General features: G+C 32.7%; 1 long non-coding RNA gene across 1 annotated transcript; it reads right to left on the bottom strand.

Moving 5' to 3' along the window:
- Positions 1-7,345: 7,345 nt before the first annotated feature.
- LOC127721662 (uncharacterized) lies at positions 7,346-19,662 on the bottom strand. The gene is made up of 5 exons (XR_007991385.1): positions 19,581-19,662; positions 15,213-15,315; positions 13,712-13,776; positions 12,144-12,227; positions 7,346-10,179 (listed from the first exon to the last, which is right to left on the bottom strand). It is a non-coding gene; the product is annotated as an uncharacterized LOC127721662 (long non-coding RNA).
- Positions 19,663-21,341: the final 1,679 nt, after the last annotated feature.

Below are 21,341 nucleotides of genomic sequence, written 5' to 3'. Positions count from 1 at the left end.
TCAACCGAGTGCAATTCGTGATTTACTTTTGTATGACATGATATATTTTTTTTATATCCGTGCACTACAGTGTACATTTTTTTACATGTCGCTTCTTCTCAATTCATAAACAGAATTTATATAACTTTTCATAATCCTATTCATATAACGCAATTGTGCACCTCCTATTTTACTGGTTTCATCTAGCAAATTATGGACTGTGTCAATCTTTTTTGTCTGGGGGGTGGGGGGGGGGGATGGGGGGGGGGGGGGGGGTACCCATATTTATGACATTTTCTCACAGTATATTTTTAAAGAATAGATGTTTTCTGTAATACTTAAAGTGTATGTTTCCCACATGCCACTTGTTGATTTTTAAGTATTTACTTTCATATCCCCACTACATCATGTAAATGTGTTAGTAACATTTAAAGGAACTTACATGATATGTCGAAGGTGATTTTGTGTTTATCGTTTATTTTCACAAAGCGTACTATAATTTTTTCCAGTATTTATTCCGCTCAATTAATACAAATTATTCAAATGCATAGTTTCATTAAATAAGGTCTATTTATTTTCCGTTTTTTTGACAAAATTTCGAATCTATTCACACACGTTATGAGGTTTTCGATCTGTATTTTGTGTACAACAGAAGCAGTTAAAAATAAACTGATATAGTAATATTTCCTTTTGAATGATCCACCAATTGAATTAGTATTGCTTTCATTTACTTTTATGTGGTCTTCAACAATATTTATATTTGTGTAAAGAAAGATTTTTCTCAATTGTCATCATCATCATTATTATATTGTCAATATATTATGTTCAAGCTTCTTTAAACACTTCATAACTCGTTACGCTTAATGTAATAGGAGGTCATTGCCGGTAAATTTGAAGCCTTAATGGGCTGATTTCGTAGCGTCTAGTTTCCTTGCTTTTTCTTTCTCTATTTATTAGATTTGAATATCGGAAAACTACTGTTTTTCTCTAGTTTATATGCCTTTGACAGTAACATATGACGATGGTATCGATAAAATTATCAAAATAACATTTCCCCATCGTTTAATTTTAATCAATAATTTTCTATTTTTAGTTTGTACACCACCAAAGTTGAGTGGCAAATGTCACTTTTCTATTTCAAGATGGTTTTACAATGTAGACAATATGCAGTGTAAACAATTTATATATGGTGGAGAAGAGGGCAACAGGAGTAATTTTAAAAACAAAAGGAAATGTTGACGGCTATGTAAAGGCGTCAGTGAGTAGAATGCATTTTTTTTTTTTCATTTTTTTTTATAATTTGTTAATTGGCTAAATGGTAGTAGTTTGTTTGATATCTAGTGACAAATGTGTATTCAGGACAAGAAAACGTTAAATGTTAAGGTTTTGCAAGATGTTGGTACAGACTAAAAGGCGAATTCGACTGCGCTCGAAAAAAGGATTTTGTGGTAAAGGTAGATATTGTGCCTTTCACTGTTTAACATACAGACCCTTCTTTCAGTTGTTGCAAGAGGTCCTTAGCATGCAAAACAAATTAATTTTCGTCCAGCACGTGACATCGTGTCCAATATCGCAATCTCTACCGGAAAAGGAAACATAAAAACAAATAACTGATCATCAAGTCAATGACGACAAATCATATTTGGGAGACTCCTCATACATTTTTTTATGAAAGTTAGTCATACAGCTTTTACGGCTTCATGAGAATTCCTATGGGTTAAAATGTTGTCTATAAAGGCATTTACGTTTTAAAAATAATGAAAAGGTTATAGACTTTTCTCATGCAAGATCAGTGTATCAAATCTACACCGGCTTACGTATGTTTCATCTCGATCCATTATTCCAAAACCCATGTAAACATGTTGTTTCAACCAAAAAATACATTGTAGGGGTTAAGCGATGTGGATTGTATACAGTAAACTATCATGATGTGAGCAATCTTATTAATTATTTCAAAGGGATGATATTGAAACTTTTGTCATCAAAGATTAAGTTTGAGGCAAATAACACCAGGCGGAGCGGGATACGAGGCTCTTATGGTAGACGCTTTGTGTTTATCTTTCATTGTTCTGATGTTTTAGTGCTGCCTCCTTATTTGCCGATCCCCTCTCTTAAATAACCCGCGGGTCCGCTACTGTAATTTATAAAATATATCGATTGTTAAACAAAGGTAGCATGAAATAATATTTTTCCAAGCGGTTACTTATTATAATTATTGGATTTATGTGATAGAAAGATGCTCCCAGATTGATTTCATCGGAAAAACCTGTCAATCAATATATAACACACTAGAAACTTTTTCAACCTTTCTTTGAACGACACATGTTATAGTTTTGTCTAATTGCTCACAGATCAGCTGATAAACTTGCATTGTTTGTTTCAACACAGTGTATTTTGAGGAATGCTTTTACTAAAATCATGATATAACTTTGGTATGGGTGTTTAGAATACTGACTACGCGATTGATAAATTAGTATGTATAACTGATTTTATATTGTTATTGATATTTCTAGAGAAAGATCCATGTGGTCAACTTCCATCTTGCGCTCCATCTCAGTCAAAGTACTTGTTCAGGCTCCTCCTGATATGCAAACATCAATGGAGAGAAATGTATCGTTGGGTGCCAATCTGGAGGATGTGGCATTGTAAGGTTACATTATGGTATCTGAGACTGTGGAACTGGGATAGGAAAAAGGTGTTCTGGATACACTCTAGTTTATGAGAGAAATGCATGGACTTCATTTTATATCTTACATACATGTATCACATACAATATATGCTCCTTTTATCTTATATGTATGAAGATCAAAATTAATTCAGTAAAAACTGGTAAGATATGTATAAACATAGATATTACAGTAAATGGTAATACAACATCGGATAATAACCACAGTTTATAAATACTTACCATAACTTATGATCATCACATTCCTTCAACATGTTTAAATCAAACAGTTTTTAGCGAATGTCTTTTCTGTTAAGGGCAAGACTTTTAACCATTGATATATACTGAAATTTCATTTAAATTTGTTTTACATCATTGTTTTATAAATACGGGATATTTCAATACGGTTTTTAGACGAATAGTAAAATATATATTTTAATTGAGATAGGCTTTGCACGGCTTCATGTGCAATATCCTATTTTGGAGAAAACCTATAGCCATTTTGGAAATATAACAAAATTATACAGTCCCAGATACAATCATTTTCTTGTCAGAGACTTTTCATTGATTTTCCATTATGAACATATTGATTATAATATATTTATTTTATGTAATAATTACCAAAAAAAAGTAAAATAACAAAAACATCGAACTCCAAGGAAAATTCAAAATGGAAAGTCCCTTATCAAATGACAAAATCTAAAGTTAAAACAAATGGAAAACAACTGTTAATTTATACCTTTACCAAACCTATTACAACTAAAATTACAATTACAAACACGTGTATCAGGATCTCAGTATTGACGACTTCAAGTCTAAACCTCCTGATTGCACCTGTGTTCGTTCCCCCATTCATATATTATCGACATGGCCACGTTATTACCGGTGATCTAAACATTGTCAATAACATGTATCTGTGAAAAGTGTTATCCAAAGGCCCGAAATATCGTGAGCCTAGATCCATCAATTGGAAACACAACTTCAAAATACTGATAGATTCAGTCGAGGATTATGCCAGGCAATGGGTTAAATACGGGAAAGAATATGTAGATATTCTTTCCGAATGGATTAAGGCTTTGAGGTAGTTGATACAAATCAGAATTAAGAAACTGAATGGGTCTATTAGTAACCATGCTACATCAACCTTTAAAGACCCAAATGTTGCAAAACACTTGTCCTACCTCCATGACAAATATGTTGTTGTCCCCGCAGATAAAGCCCAAAACAACATCGTTTTTGTGTGTAAATCACATCACATAAACTGCTTGATAAAGAATTAGGTATTGCCAATTCACTCGGAAACTCAAGATATACCCCCACGATACTTACTAAAGAGGAAATCCTAGATAATCATAGGTATGTTATATTTTCTTTTGGAATTTCAACCTAAGATGAAGATCTTCTATCAATAAAATTGAGAATGGAAATGGGGAATGTGTCAAAGAGACAACGACCCGACCATAGAGCAGACAACAGCGCGTGCCACCAATGGGTCTTCATTGCAGCGAGAAACTCCCGCACCCGGAGGCGTCCTTCAGCTGGCCCCTAAACAAATATGTATACTAGTTCAGTGATAATGGACGTCATACTAAACTCAAAATTATACACAGGAAACTAAAATTAAAAATGATACAAGACTAACAAAGGCCAGAGGCTCCTGACTTGGGACAGGCGCAAAAATGCTGCGGGGTTAAACATGTTTTTTGAGATCTCAACCCTCCCCCTATACCTCTAGCCAATGTAGTAAAAACAAACGCACAACAGTACGCACAGTAAAACTCAGTATATGAGAAGTCCGAGTCCGATGTCAGAATAGGAAACAAAAGAAAATAAACAAAATGACTATAATACATAAATAACAACAGATTACTAGCAGTTACTGACATGCCAGCTCCAGACCTCAATTAAACTGATTGAAAGATTATGTCTTCATCATATGAATATCAGGCACAACCCCTTCTGTTAGGGGTTTAGTATTATACCGTCATAAAATATATGAGAAGAACATAACCCGTGTCATGCCAACAACTGGTTTTAGAATAAATGTGTTTAATTCCGATGCAAAGACCCTATAAGTGAATCAATATTAAAGCCAAAATATGCAATCTTCAATGACCTGACAACAGTATCGTAACTATAATGTATTGTATACCTAAACTACATAAGTGTCCTTATAAACAACGGTATATTGTTTGGTCTTCCAGGTGCCTCTTTCTTAATTGTTTACATTAGTTTTATCAGCAATCAAAGCCTGGCTTCTAAGTTATTGTGAAACTATTTATTTTAGAGGTGGTGTGAATCAGATGTTGATACTAAAAAAATCCAAAGATTTTTAAGGGTACATACAATCTTAGACTCTTTCATCTTGGCAAAGTATTAAAACATTTGTCTTTTCTACACTTTACACAAGTCTTCCCCATTCCAAACTAAAAGACAAATTGAAAGGGTTGGTCCTGCTTTGTTTTATAAAAACAGAATGGCCAACGTGGATACAAGTATCTTGTCTTAGGAAGGGATAAATCCTACTATGTAAAAAATCACTCTGATTCAAACAAAAAAATCTCTGAAACTGTCTTATCAAGATTCTTAATTTCTTGATTGACAACTTATTTTTTACGCTTGGAGGACGTATTTTTCAATAAACAATCGGCATTCCCATTAGATCCAACTGTGACTCTCTTCTTGCCGTCTTGTTCCTTTATTCATATGAGGCTGACTTCATACAGGAACTTCAGGAAGAAAGAAAAGAAGTAAGCAGTATTCTTAAACTTTACTTTCCGCTATATAGATGATGTTCTCTCACTAAATATTTCACAACTGTGTCACTATGTTGAACACATCTATCACATCGAACTTGAGATAAAGGATACAACAGATGCAGTTAACTTTGCCTCATATCTTGACTTATATCTAGAAATTGACAATGAGGGTCGTATAAAAACAAAACTTTACAAAAAAAGGGATGATTTCAGCTTCCCATTTGTGAACTTTTCATTTCTATTAGCAACATTCCAGCAGCTCCTGCATACGGAGTATATATCTCCCAGTTGATACGATATTTCAGGACTTGTATTTCCTATCATGATTTCCTTGATAGAGGGTTAATACTCACAAGGAAGCTATTAAACCAAGAGTCCAAATATTGAAGTTGAAATCATCCCTTTGTAAATTTTACGGACACCATCACGAGTTGGTTGAAAAATATCCGTTTCACAGATGATGGCGAATATGTTCCTTATGTCGTAAATATAATCGCGTCCCCTTTTTCCCGAATGTGACCTACTGATATAAACTTATTATCGGGTTTGTACTAACATGAGCAAGACGACGGGTGCCACATGCTTACCCTTCCAGAGCACCTGAGATCACCCCAGTTTTTGGTAGGGTTCGTGTTGCTCAGTCTTTAGTTTTTTATGTTGTTTTGTGTACTATTGTTTGTCTGATGGTCTTTTTCTTTTTTAGCAAGTCAGGAATATGGCAGTTGTAATCGGACAGTCCGTTTCTATGTATGTTGGCGTTTGCTTTTGTTGAAGTTCAGTGTTTCTGTTGTTCCGTTGTTTTCCTCTTATAGTTGATGTGTTTCCCTCGGTTTTAGTGTATTACCCGGATTTGTTTTAGCTTATCGAATCATAACTATTGAACAGCGGTATACTACTGGTGCCTTTATTAGCCATGGTGTTGTCAGTTTATTTTCGACTTATGAGTTTGAATGTGCCTCTGGTATCTTTCGCCTCTTTTTTATATTACTGACTTTGTACAGGCTTTTCCTTGTGAAGACAATGGTGGATTAAACCTGGTTTTATAGCTAGCTAAACCTCTCAATTGTATGAAAGATTCATACAATTCCATTATATTAACAACAATGTGTAAATTTACTTTTAAAAATCAATACATTTATATAAATAAACATACATTTTAGATCTTCATAATTGCATTTTTTAAGTTACAAAATCAACTTATGTCGAATCTTTTCTTTTTTTTTTATTTATAGGGTTTGTGTCCAATTAGTACCTCAGTTACTCTGTGTAGGAATACATGCTAGATGGAAACAACCAAGACTGTACAGTAGGTCAAAGCTGTTGTAGTAGATGATGTTGTCGGGATCCAATTTTAGGTACGTTTAACCGATTTATTTTGGAATCAAACATTTGTATATTTAGCGCTTTGGACTCACACAATTTATGAAAGGTTATTTTCAATGTATTGCAAACACTACACTACAGCTGGGTATTGATCCGTAGATCAAAGACGAACAAAAACGCATTTTGAAACCATTCGAATGTCATTTAGATGGTCAGTGTAGTGGAAGACGGAAATATTGCAAATTTAGATGTCGGAATTATTGTGTAGATCCGGAAGACAAAACAGAACTGTGGTGATAGAAACATTTAAAACCTAAAATCTCTAGGAACATGTAAATTTATTTTTTATTTCATATTCTAATATGACGTGCTTCTTTCGCTTTGTAATAACACCGTGATAAAATGCTCCATATATCTATACTTAGCGCAGATTCAGAGATGTACATAATAATGGCTGTTACAAAATACCTCCCACGTAAATCCACATGTATTGTAACCTATGTGCAAACGCTATGTCTATTTCGCTGTATAAAAATTTCAATTGAAAAAAAAACTACAGAACCTTTATTATTATCATGCTGCATAACAAACAAAAAATAATGCATAAGAGCTTGGCAAAATGTACAAAATCAAAATAAAATAAAATTCCGCGAAATTCCATTAATGAATTTGGCGCCTTGAAGTCATTTCAAAACATGACGTCATACGAATGAAAATACCAAAGCTGAAGGTTTTTCCTTTACGTGAACCCGCCAAATTCGGAAAATATTCATTAAAATGGAGTCTTGAGGTAGTTGATGTTTTATTTTCTATTCTATTGCATTATTCGCACATTCACTGATTTCAGCAAGTCAACATGGCTGCTCCTTAGTTACGAAATGTCAACTGTGGATTTCACGGTAGCTTACGAGAAAATAAATGTAAAGTAAAAATAACAAATGTTAGGATTCAGATTTAAAAGAATTAAACACATTTTTTCTATCGTTTATTTGAGAAATAATTCATGCAAGCTATAGATTTATTTGACATGTTCAGCTTTATCAAACATTGGGTAAAATAGAACACCCACACACACGACATACCCACCCTCGCTTCAGTTTTATTTTTTTTTTTTAATTACAATATTTGTCCTATTAGAATCGAAATAATATCACGGCCCAGGCCATGTGTAAATTTTCAAAAAATCTAGATATAAAAAATAAGAAGATGTCGTATGATTGCCAATGAGACCACTCTCCACCAGAGACCAAATGTGAGAGAAGTTTACAACTAAGGTCATGGAAACGTAAAGTCAGCTATAAAAGGCCCCGAATTTACAAATGTAAAACAATTCAAACGAGAAAACTAACGACCTGATTTATGTACAAAATAATGAACGAAAAACAAATATGATATACAGCAACAAACGACAACCACTGAATTACAGGCTCCTGACTTGGGACAGGTACATAGAGAATATGGCGGGGTTGAACTAGTTTGTTGGCGCCAAACCCATCCCTAACCTGGGACATAGGTGTAACAGTAGGACATAAGAACAAACTATAAAAATCAGTAGAATAGGATTTATCTCATCAGATAAGCATATTTTCAGAGCTCCCTTTCGATTTCTTATAGTTGAAAATTGTTTTAATGCATATTCGTCTATAGTATACAGTTTTCCTTTTGAGGGAGTAGGTCGTATAAACAAAAAAACAGACAGCAACCAATAAATAACAAAAACACAATTGCAAGACAATGAACCTTGTTTGTAATCTGTATTGTTCATCTATGTATGCGTTTTGATATACAATTGATCGAGATTAAACAATAGGAGGATTGAGAGGAGAGTGTTTGTCATTTGGATCGTTTGGTTTTGCACGCAGGTCTCTTTTTGTCTCTTGAATTTCTTCTCATTTTTCTTGATTGTGACATATCATATAGACATTTGTGCTTGTTTGAACTCTAAATGTCTTCTGGTTTTTGTATCGTTTGGTTGCTCTCATCTGCGTATCCCACATATCATTAAATGCATGTGTAAGAAACATATTAACGATTTCTTCCATATGCATTGCATGGCATAGTCAAGTCTGGATGAGGGAGTCGCAACATTTACGTAATGATTATATTCTAAAAATAATCTGTTTTGGCGATGCTGCTAGTTACGATAGGTATGCTAGGAATATAATTGCCTTGTAACTGGCATTGACAAAAATTGAAAACTAAAGATTCTCTACGTTAAAAGTTTTCACCGTTATTTCAATTTCAAAAGATGTTTTTCTTTTAAGCTTGGTATAAAAAAACATGAAAAAATAAACAAACAAACATAATTTAAGGTTGGAACTAAAATATACAATAATGTACCAACCAGAATATCTAAGTGCACTAGTTTTAGATTATATTTGGATAAACAGCATGGGAAATCTTTGAATTCTTTAACATATGTGTCGAAATATAACCACTAGTTAAATAGCCAGGTCAGAAAACACACAGGTAATTCAGTGTGATACTAGAAATACAGCGCCTTGCGAGAAACAGACCACAACCATAACAGAACAAATGTTTATCTCGGAAAAACTTTTTACAATCATAGAAAAACTAATCCCATATAAAAAATAAACGAAGATGGAGTGAACAACTTCCAATGATATTGTGAAAAGGTGTCCATGTATGCTCTCCAATTAGGGGAATCCAAAATTAACTATCCTCCTCACGAATGTTGTTGAAGTCATTGTTTAGAACGTCCATATCGAACAAAGAAAGGGTGGCTGACCCTATATGTTGAAACTCAAATATTTCAACAACAAAAAATATTCAAATTACCACTACAGAATTAACAAAGTTAATTAATACAAATACAAAATACGGGAAAAAAAATAAATAAAACATGATGTAGTTACAATTCAAAATTGAAGAGTAGAAGAAAACCAACTAATTTGCACAAACAAACACACATACACCCTTACACACACAAACACGTAGACACACACACACGTTGTCTATAAAATCATTAAACACTTAACGTTTTCTATACGACTCCATTGTGTACACTGTGACACATTGCATATAATCATAATTAGTTAGATTCAAGAGATTTATGCAAATTTGTGTACTGTTTGTTCCCTTAATAAGAATGATTATATTCTTCACAATATGGCTGAGTTTTAAGACTGCTGCAAAATAGAGTGATATGGCTGAAATGAAATAACCATCTGACAACTTACTGCATATCCTGCATTTCTACGTATTCATTACTATGTGCGCTTTCTCTTAAAACGTGTTGGCCTATTTCAACGTTATTGTCTACTTCATATATGCGATTGTTAACACCTATGTTTTGGTCAATTTCTGAATGTCGGTAAAAGAATGCTTTGTGATATTTTGTATGTACACAAAAGCAACCAATACTAAAGCAAAGGATGAGAAAAGTGCTGAATCCAAGCAATGAATAAATAAACACTTCCGTTTTTATCATACCTACAACACAACAAGTATTTGATGTTGCATAAATAATATTGAAATGCTCTTTATATAAGGACACAATTTGCAAAATAATTTATAAATAAATAATAGATTTAAGGATGTACTTAGGTGAAATAAAAAAAAAATCTATAATTTAAAATTGATACTTTAAGTCAGAAGAGCGTTAGTGAAGGAACAAAATAAGCTAAAAACATTGATAGGTTATGGAGCTCCTTTTCAAGATATTTAACTCTTAAAAAAAGGCGGGAAAAGGCTGACTCGGACCTTTACCTTATATTTGCATTGGTATTATTTGGGTCTCAAATCGAAAGAAAAGAAATCTAAAATCTGCTTAAAATTTGGTAAATGACCTTTTATGAGCTATTGAAGTCTTATATGAAAAGACAAATGGGTGTTATGAGGCAAAATACTTTACCCTGTATCGTAGAAAAAAAAAGAAGGAGTTCGAAGATCTGACACAAATTCCTCAACCTCACCTTAGTACATCCTTAACAGTCTTGATTTTTTTATTTGAATGGTAGTCTTTTTTGTTGCTTTTTTTTTTTTTTTTGTTCTATTTACTTGTATGTTGTATGCTGTATATATATGTCCCTTTACGAAGGGCGTATACAACAGAACATAGTTAAATCATGCATATTTGATATCGCTTAATATCAACTCGAGCTATTTAATATCAATATAGAAATAGACGACCTTTGGCGAGTTTATTATTACTATCTGAATTAAATAACGAGAGTTGATATCAAGCGAAATTCAATTCACATGAGTTGTTAAATATATTTCTCATTTCGGAAACATTCTCTTTGTGTTTTTAAAATGTCCGCAACTCGTCGGTCCGGTCTTTTGCACATACCTGTATGGCGTCGTTTGTCCTGTTCCTGTGTCAAACTTTAACAACAGACATTTAAAAACATTTTGAACGCTCAAGAATGTAACAAAATTTGACAATAATTAGATTATCCAGCCTAGGGTGTGCGCGTTTTATATATTATTGAAGAAATGTCATACATCCGGTGTCTATTAGCAAATATACATGATTTTGACATTTGAAAGTCATTAATAACGCAAGTAACAGCCAGTGGAATTGTCACAATATTGTTTCATAATGCTGGATATTAATTCAATCAAATCAACACATTTTCCGTATCACTTTTTCGTATCACCCTCCATGCCGAGTGATACGAGAAATATCTCTAGGGACTTTCCTTTTTTAATTTTCTTCGGAGTTCAGTATTTTTGTGATTTTACTTTGCATCATGTGATAAATAGATAACAGGCCACAGCTATACACGAATGAACATTAATTGATCTTATCACTATATTACAACTGTTAAATTGTAATTCTAAACGAAATCCCTTGGACGGTAAATGAATTATACACGGTCTACATAGCTGAGAGGGATAACGTGCAGGGAATTTAAATTCTTTCTCTTCTCTTAATTCTTATATTTGTATTTTTATTGATATCCTCTATGTTGTGTTTCGTATACTTTTGTATTTCCATTGTTCGTTTTTCGACATATGATTTTGAATATCCCTTTGGTATGTTTTGCCTTTCTTTTAAAAAAGTGTTAAACGATTTAGAAATACCGTTTATCATTGATTATGAACTTCAAATTATAGATAGGTGTATTCATTGATGGACCAAACAAGCAATTTAATGGGTTTTATGAGAGGAAGTTTGCGAAAGGTTTATTGATAAGTATTAACATTATTTACTCGTATACCAAAAACAGTGGTTTTTTTTCAAATATTTGACTTCTTGGTTTAGTTTTCTGTTAATTATCGAATAACCTACAATTGCCGTTTTGAGCAATTTTCATCACGTTATTCCAAACCTTATTTCTTCTTTCTGTTAATGACGGAATACAGAAAACAGCGCACTTAGTGGGATGAAAAGGTAAAATATCAAGTTCGTTTTATCAGTCAGAGAAAATCGAGAGAAATTGAACATTTACCTAAACATGCATTCATGGAAGATGCTGTTTCCATCCCTAATGTTGGAGCACTGTGTTCTATTGGCAGCCTTGTCGCAGTGTCGCCTGAAAGTCAATCGTAAATTAATTTTACTGAATGCAGACATATGAAAGTGAATAAATGTGCTGTATTGACTTGAACCATATTCACCAAATATTCAAAGATTCTAACATGTTTGTGTTTTTTGTACACTTTTAACATATTAGTGCAATAAATGGCTATTTTCGTCTTTAATAGAATCACGTCTAATGTTATAGATTACCTCCTAAGTTTGTAAGATTGGTAAGACTTGGTTATTCCCTGACGGTTCATATATCTCTTCGTGTGTTTACATAGTTATACATCTTTGACTTTCAAGTTTTGGTTACGAACGTTTCTGGTGGAGGTTAATCCTAATAAGCCCTTCGGACTGAACAAATCTTTAAAGTGACGATTTCATTTTTCAATTATTTTTGTACAGTTGTCGACATCCTTTACAATTACGAAAACATTGCTACGATACGGAAGAAAGTAATGTAACTTAGAATGTCATAGTCGAAAGCCCTTTCTCTTGATTATACATATGCGAAAGATATTTTAAATAATTTTGTAAAGAAACAGCAACAGAAATAACAATTGAGACAAATTAAAAAATCATCCCACCTTTAAATGCTTGAAACATTCGAAAGATATAGGAACTTAGTTAATCCACTAAGTTCTTACAATTAACTAAATTCGTACAATTAATAGCCGTTTGAATTTCTTGATCATATAGTGAAGGTAAATTGTTACTTTTGAAATCTATATACAGTAATATCTTTATATTTTGATCTTTTCAATTTCATATAATTTTCAAATGTGCATTTTTTAATTGACCGTCAATCTGCAATACCTGAGATCTTTGAGATACACCAACATATCTTTAGTTCATCGTAAGTTACTTATCCTGGACCCAAAAAAGATATCTAAATCGTACCAAACCAAACAGTAAAATAATAAGCTTGTCTACCTAAGGAAAAATAAATTTTTTACAACAAAAATAAAAAAACGAAAGGATGACGTTGTTTATGACAAGATTATGTCATGCACATCAAAGTCAAAGACGCACAATGGCCTGTCTGACTTTCTTTACAAATTGCCTTCTTGATACTCTGTGAAAACAAAAATATGCAAAGAATATTTCAGTGGCGCACAGAGAACAAAATATATAATATAAAAGGACATAAAGAATAGTAAAAGTGTTATTATAAAGGTTTAAAGACGTTGTGTAATTAGAATATTTTTAAAGATCTTTTACCGGAATGTTAGAAAGGTTTGACAACACAATGAGAACAATTTTATAGAGTCTTCTTACGCAGAATATGATATACCTAATTGCTTAACCTTTTTAAAAATGTAAGCATCTTTAACTTAGAACATGGTTATCTGCAGAATTCTAAACGAAAACTCTAACTCTTTTGAAGATGAGACAAACAAATAGTGCTCTATAATTATAAAAACAACATATATTATTAATATATTATTTGATGTTGTTCGAATGAAGTTAACATAAAGGTTTTATATAAATTACCATGTGTGCTGTCAATTTCTTTGTAAAACTGATCATCTTCTATGCATCCATATACAGTGTGGCATCTGTAGACAAATATTATTTTAATTTAAAATGTTCAAAATGATATGAAAAATAATATATGTTCCTCATGTTGACATTGTTTGACGCAAGTACATGTACTACAGTTGATTTCAAAATTGGCAATTGTCTTTGAGATACAGGGTTATAACTTAAACAATTTCTTATATTCATGATAATGTTTCTTTTTTAATGAATACGTTTTCCAAACATTCAAGAATGAATTGGGAAAAAAACACAATATTTTTTTCCTTACAAATCTACGATTTGTGGTGAGAAGTTTACCTACGATATTTTTTACACAAAATAAATAGCGTGCTACAATGATCACCATTATAGTTCAATAAGTTATTTTCGCCGTTGACTGTCGGATTAGATTTTCTTCATTCGGTAATTTAATATAAAAAAAAAGACAAACGATCACAAGTTTATATGATTTATAGCAAACCTTTCTAAAATGTTCTGTAAATAAATGTTTGAATCATAAAGAAATTAAGGTTTAAACTCCCAAAGGCAAAGTTGACCTTACATGGATTTGGCTATTTTTAAGGCCCTTTCTGGTCATATAGCTCTTCAACTGTTTCGGTTCTTATACATCATTGGATTTCACGTTTTTTCTTAAGAAGCCGGAGGCTTAAATATTTTTACATCAAAAACTAATGCAACCTTTTCATGAAGAAGCTTCATTTATAGATTAAAAATGATTTACTTCGATTATGTATGTGCCTTCTTTTTTTTTATAGAGAAGTGACCATTGGTAATCAATTAATCAACTTTTTTGTGTCAAATAACAATGATTATTTTTAATTTGATATAACCTGTCATACATGTTTATAGCGCTTTTTTTATGTTTGTTCCTTCATTTTTTGCGGTGAATATTGATTTTCAAATCTTGATACTTTTTTAATGTTATGTCAGTTGTATTTCTATTAAACCTTATTACTATTTTGGATTCTTCGACACCTGTCAAACAACAATAACAATTGCTTTTGAATTGTTGCGTCACACATTTTCTTTTATTTATGAGAACATATGTGATGGCCAGTAATGATGAACAAACAGCGATAAAGTGTATTTTTAGTTTCTTTATATACATTTCAAATGGGTTTTTTTTCTTACTTCGGGACTTTTGTATCCTTACGAGAGGTATCTGGAATGTTGAGGTAGGAGGTTTTTGTGCATGTTGTAATGGAATTAACTTCACAATTACACACAAAATATTTGAGATTTAAGTTTGTGTTTATAATAATACGAATAACCATGATAACGAATTTCATCTTGTGTAATTATGTTGAACTTTTTCCGCCTTGTCCTTAGTACATTTTAAATCCAGTCAATTTTATATCATTGTAGAAAATTATATTGGAAAAGGTACAAAAATACAAAATTCGAAATGAACTATTCCAGTTGGAATTGTTGATAAAATAGATTGTTAATATACCGTTGATTTTCTTTGCAACGACACCAACTCACACATCTGTTCACATATGACTGACAAGGATAACATGTATGTCCTTTCGATGATAAAAAGCCAATCGTACATACTACAATGCAAGTTTAATACAATGAACAATAGTTACAGTTGCTTTTAATAAACTATTTTCATGTTAGACAATATATTGAATAATGCTTCTGTTTCGACAGACTAAGTACTTTCAAGAAGTGATTTAAAATGATACAATAAACTATCTGTTGTATTCAAGGTACAAACTAGGTCTAGCACACTTTCTATTATAGCGTGTGTTTGAAAAGCACACCCCAACAAAGAGAAAATGTAAATACAGTTTCGTATATTGGTATGAACGTCAGAAAAAAACGTCTTGTTAGTTTCATGAATGTATTAAGAAAGCCAATGGAAGAACGTTAATGATAGTTATGCTACATTTGAGCGGGTACTATTTTGTACTATTATTTACGTCTAATAAGCGGAATCCACAACATACTAGGGCCGCTCAAAAATGAAATAAAAAATGATGAAATATTATGTGAAATTTGACTAGAAATTTGCTGAACATTTTCATATCTCTGAAATGAGTTAACGTGTATAAAAAACTAAATAAATTTACAAAAGTCAAAATTAAGTATTATCTCTGTTTCATAATGTTCTCCATGGCAACATTTTAAGCTTTACGGCTTATATTTGTAGAGCAAGAAAAAAAGTAAGGATCACATGTATTGACTATAACAAAGTCTACATTTGTCTCTATTCGCTGACACATGAAGAGGATAAAGTTGAGTAATGGGACGCGAAGTGAGTCCATTCTTTGTCCGTCTACAAAAAATCTCGTTTTTTATAACCACTAATGTTCAATTGATCAATTATAGCTAGGTTCCACTTTGCCTTGGTATTGTTTGTACACTTGAACAAAATCTCCAACGTTGGTTGTCTTATTGTCTTTCCCGATGTTTCGGTTCTGTTCACGAAAAAAAGGTAAAGTAATCATGCTTCAAGTTGTACCACAACTGTTGAATTAATTGAGATTGCAATCGAGATAGTTTGTTAACAGAATCATTGGTGACGTCAAAAGTCGAATCTTCAAAGCCTATTATCAAGGTATTGTAGTGTTGTAAATCCTCCGATCTGTTCTTAAAAACAATGTGATGGAGTTAGCATCTGATGAAACGTAGGTGAACATGGTTAACGGCCAGTTGTTCAGAATAGTTTCAACTCTAGACACAATTGTCGTTAGAATTTCTATGTTGATGAGGGAAAGTTCCAAAACCCTCTTAATACATTGTAATACTTACTATCTTTTTGTAATCCATACTAATCTTTACAAAAAGCCAGCAGACCATGGTGCGCGTTTAAGTATATATGTATATTGTACCGTAGTTGGTGAGATAATCTGTAAATGACACTTATCATGTGGGTTTCTCTATATGCTTAGCGGCTGCAATTTAGGGACTCGATTTTTGAAAACATTATAACATTACATTCCTATGCTTAATGGGACTCAAATGGAATTTCTATTTGATCCTCTAATAATTGTCGTTTGCCAAGAAAGTAAATATCCCAGTTTCGAACTGACAGTCAGTACATAACTTCTACTGCTTTTATCTCCAACTGCACTTCAGTAATAATCTGCTCTAATAAGTAAATTAATATCAAACATGTAATCTTCTGTGTTTGGGTTTGCTAATTTCGACCCACCCAAATGTCTCATGTTAACTACTGATTCCATGTGTGTTTGCAGTGTTAGTGAAATTTCAGGTATGATGAGTACAGTGAGCGGTATGTTTTCTCTATCGTCAGTTTGCAAGTATATCGTTGGTGATTCCATATGCCTAACTGTTCTGTTTTGCTCTCCAAATCCGCAACTGTGAAATAGTTCAGTCCCATTAATACCTAAACCTAGCGTTTTGGCGAAATATTCTGTGGTGCAAGGGAGGAGTGTGATATATTATTACCTTTATCTTTATTTACTTGTTAATGTGATTAGTTCACCCTGACATATTTTGTACATATTCTAGTATGATAGCGTTTGATGCATTTCTTACATGAACTAGATTTGCAGCCAGCTTATTTGTGACAACCGAAGCATTTTAAACATACCTCTCTCTTTTTATTACAGTTATACGTGCATCAACGTTTGTGATTTTATGCACTTAATGGCTGCATGCCCATTTTTGTGACAAAATATGAATAACTTATCTCAGAAACTAATTTTTCGTGTTTTCTGAAAGTTGATTTTGAACACGACTTCATATTAGCTTAAAGATTAACGGTAGCGAATGCCCTTTCTCCTTTTTTCCGGTAATTTTCCGGCTTCCATAATACTTAGTATTCAATTATTCCAGAAGCGTTTGTCGTAAATTATGTAGTGTCCTGTTTGCGGATCTGTGCTACATTTTGAAGTATTTCTGTAGGTAATTTATTGTTTTTTAAATCCGGGTACAAGTACTGATTCATACTATTGGCTGTCTGTCCGAGTGACTCGAGACTTCATACATATTTTTTTGTTTTATCATATAAATAACGGAGGCTAGCTATTGTAGCCTGTAAATCAAGTAACGTCTGTATGTAGGTTTAGACGATTTTATGAGTTTTTTCGTACCTTTCCTGGAGCAGTGCATTGCTTTTTCGTAATTTGTGTTCGTCATGGAAAAACATGCAATAGTTTAATAAGTTTAATAATAGTTTAATAAGTGGTTTGCTGCTGATGACAATGTTATTAGTCCTTTGTTAATTCATGTTGATCATTGTTATTTTGCTTAGTTTCTTCTAACATCGGACTCGGACTTCCTTTAAACTGAGTTTTACTGTGCTGTGCGTAATGCTGTGTGTTTGTTTATTTCATAGTGGCTAGAGGTATAGGGGTAGGGTTGAGATCTCACAAAACATGTTTAACCCAACAGCATTTTTGCGCCTGTTCCAAGCCAGGAACCTATGGACTTTGTTAGTCCTGTGTGGTTTTTAATTTTGGTTCATCTATATGTTTCGGAGTTTAGCGTGGAGTCCATTTGGTTGAACTAGTATAAATTATTGTAAAGAGGGCAGCTGAAGCCCGCCTGCGAGGATGGGATTTTCTCGCGGCGTTGAAGGCCCATTGGTGACCTTGGGCTGTTCTCTGCTCTTTGGTTGGGTTGTTGTCCCTTTGACAAATTTCCCGTTCCCATTCTCAATTCTATCATCTGGAGTCCTGTATTTGCTCTGCTACTTCTTGTTAGTTATTTTACACGTAGTAGGTAGTGCTCCTATAGATTTATGAAGCTTTGATATTGATAATGAAGGGTATTTGTCTTCACAAGCTTTAAGAAAATGTAGCAAAACAAACTGACAACAGCAATAAAAGCGCTTTTCCTTTGCATTTTTGTTTTTTGCTGTGTATGAACTGATTTTGTGTCAGGGATGGATACCCGATATCTTTTCTATTTTCATTATGACAACAGGAGCTTTTCTCCCAAAAAATAATTTAATATTATGTACTAACCCCTAGAAAACAACACAACCTGAATGACAAATATATAAAATGAAATGTTCATAGATTTGCTTCATGTGATATAACACCAATATAGGAAAATCCTTGTTACGCTTTTGTTTCCGACAGATATATGACCTGACGGGGAAGAAATACTCGTTCCCTCTGACCTTCAAATAACTACTCTATTGAAAAAAAACAGTTAAACATATATACTTTATTTGTGTTGCCAATATTTTCATTGTTATTATTTTCGATTGACATACTTGTTAGTGTTAGTATAATTAAATGTATGCATTATTACCATTGTGAATGTTCAACTAGGATCAATAGCGATGGTGGTTATTTGTTTTAATTGGATAAGTTTTACTCGAGTTTTCTGGTTTTCATTTCCATATTTCACGTCTATTTTTCTTGTGATTATTGAAACATATGATCAAATCAGTTTTATTATATTGCGAACGTAATACATGATCATGATGCAACACAAATTTATGTATCCCCCTTGTATTCTATGAAGGCATACATGAATCATGATTTATAGTATTACCGATAGCACAGCAAGCATAGTGGACAACGGAATTTATTAATCATTTACATGTATGTGTATATATAAAAAATGTTCGGCTATAAAATTGTTCACGTGTCTTATACCTAGTGACGTAAACTTATAAAACTATACGCTCGTACCGGAAATACAATAATTTCTCCCTATAATAACAAAAACGTAATAAATTATACTTATTTGGTTGATATAATTTCAAAAATTACCTTTTGAAATATTAAATGCACATGCACAGTTCCTCGGTCATTTGTTAACTTGATTTAATTGAACATTTCATAGAACTTGTAGCACTGTGAGTGACATTTAAGATTTAAAAAAACAGTACCTATGCAAATTCCATCTACCGTTTCGAAATCGTCACAGCACAATGCTTCGCGGTAGTAGGATATTTTTTTTCCATACAATTCATATCTGCAATATTTAAAGAAAAATAACAGTTATGATCAAAATACTGCTGGGATACATATATACATTAAATAGAACTGTAATACTAATATATGATAGTGTAATGTTATAATATCCATTCCATACCAAAATCTTAATATGAGTTGCATAATATTAATTTCCTACATTTTTTCAGTTCTAGTTTATTTATAATGTTGGGGGAATTTAAAGAGGCATTAGCTACAGTTTTGACAAAAAAACGGTTTTCTTTGTTTCATAGATTTTTTCATGTTTCTTGCTTGTATTTCGTATCATGATTTCCTTAATAGAGGATAGCTGCTCACAAGGAAGCTATTAAACCAAGAGGTCCAAGTGGTGAAGTTGAAATCATCCCTTCGTAAATTTTATGGACGCCATCACGAGTTGGTTGACCGTCATGGAATATCTGTTTTGAAGATGACGACGGATATGTTCCAATTGTCGTAACTACAATCCCGTCCACTTTTCCCCGAATGTGACCTACCGAATTAGACTAATCACCGAGTTTGTACTTACATGAGCAACACGACGGGTGCTAGATGAAGAGCAGTATCTCCTTATCCTTCCGGAGCATCTGAGATAACACCTAGTATTGGTTGGGTTCATGTTGCTCAGTCTTTTGTTTTCTATGTTGTGTTTTGTGTACTGTTGTTTGTCTGTTTGTTTTTTTGTTTTTTAGTCATGGCGTTGTCAGTTTATTTTTGACTTGTGTAATGCTGTTTGTCTGTTTGTCTTTTTCTATTTTAGCCATGGCGTTGTCAGTTCATTTTCATAAAGCGGAACTGTGACATAATATTTCACTGTTAGCAGTCATTCTGATTCAATTTCGTCAAAATAAGCTCAAAACATTGGTAATGTATTATTTGCTTGCAAGTCAATAGTTTAACTCATTTGAATCCGTATTCATCCGACCTTAAATTTCACCCTAAGCTAGAAATGGGTAACACATGTGTATAAAATTGAAAATGGAAATGTGGAATGTGTCAAAGAGACAACAACCCGACCACATAACAGACAACAGCAGAAGGCCACCAAGGCCACACATAGCATGTTCAGTTATAAGAAGGAAACAAATGTCAACATTGGAAAGTGAAACTAGGGAGCAATTGGGGAAGATCCATTTTGTTTGACGATTCAGCACACAAAAAATCATACTTATTCAAGTAAAATCATTATTTAAATATTTGTTTGATAAATGATACGAAGTTAAACAGATCTAGAAATATCGTCGTTATAAAATTACACGTCACTGTCTGTGTATTAATATTTATGGTTATCGATTCGAATGATAATCGGTAATCTTTGGAGGTCATGTCGATGGTTAATTAAATATTAAATAGCGTCTAGATAAAATACACGGGCAATGCTTTTCAATTATAACGAGTACATGCATTGTACATTGTTTCTTTACATTTTTTTTAATTTAGATATACGTATTAGTATGTTATAAATCAAATATAAGAATTTGAGTCAAATTCGTGAACTTGAATTTGCCAGCTAATGCCCGTTATATTTTTTCTACGTAATTATATTGTTACAAGTATCCTATAGATATTAGCAATAATTCATTAAACAATAAACACTTAATCTCTTAAGTGCACGTGACATGACACATTATATTGTTATGATAAAAACTGATACCATTTGTTTCCTTTTAATACAG

Source organism: Mytilus californianus, unplaced genomic scaffold (assembly GCF_021869535.1).
Source record: "Mytilus californianus isolate M0D057914Y unplaced genomic scaffold, xbMytCali1.0.p SCAF_12, whole genome shotgun sequence".
In the NCBI taxonomy this organism is placed as follows: domain Eukaryota; kingdom Metazoa; phylum Mollusca; class Bivalvia; order Mytilida; family Mytilidae; genus Mytilus; species Mytilus californianus.
This window is presented reverse-complemented; position numbering and strand designations above follow the sequence as displayed.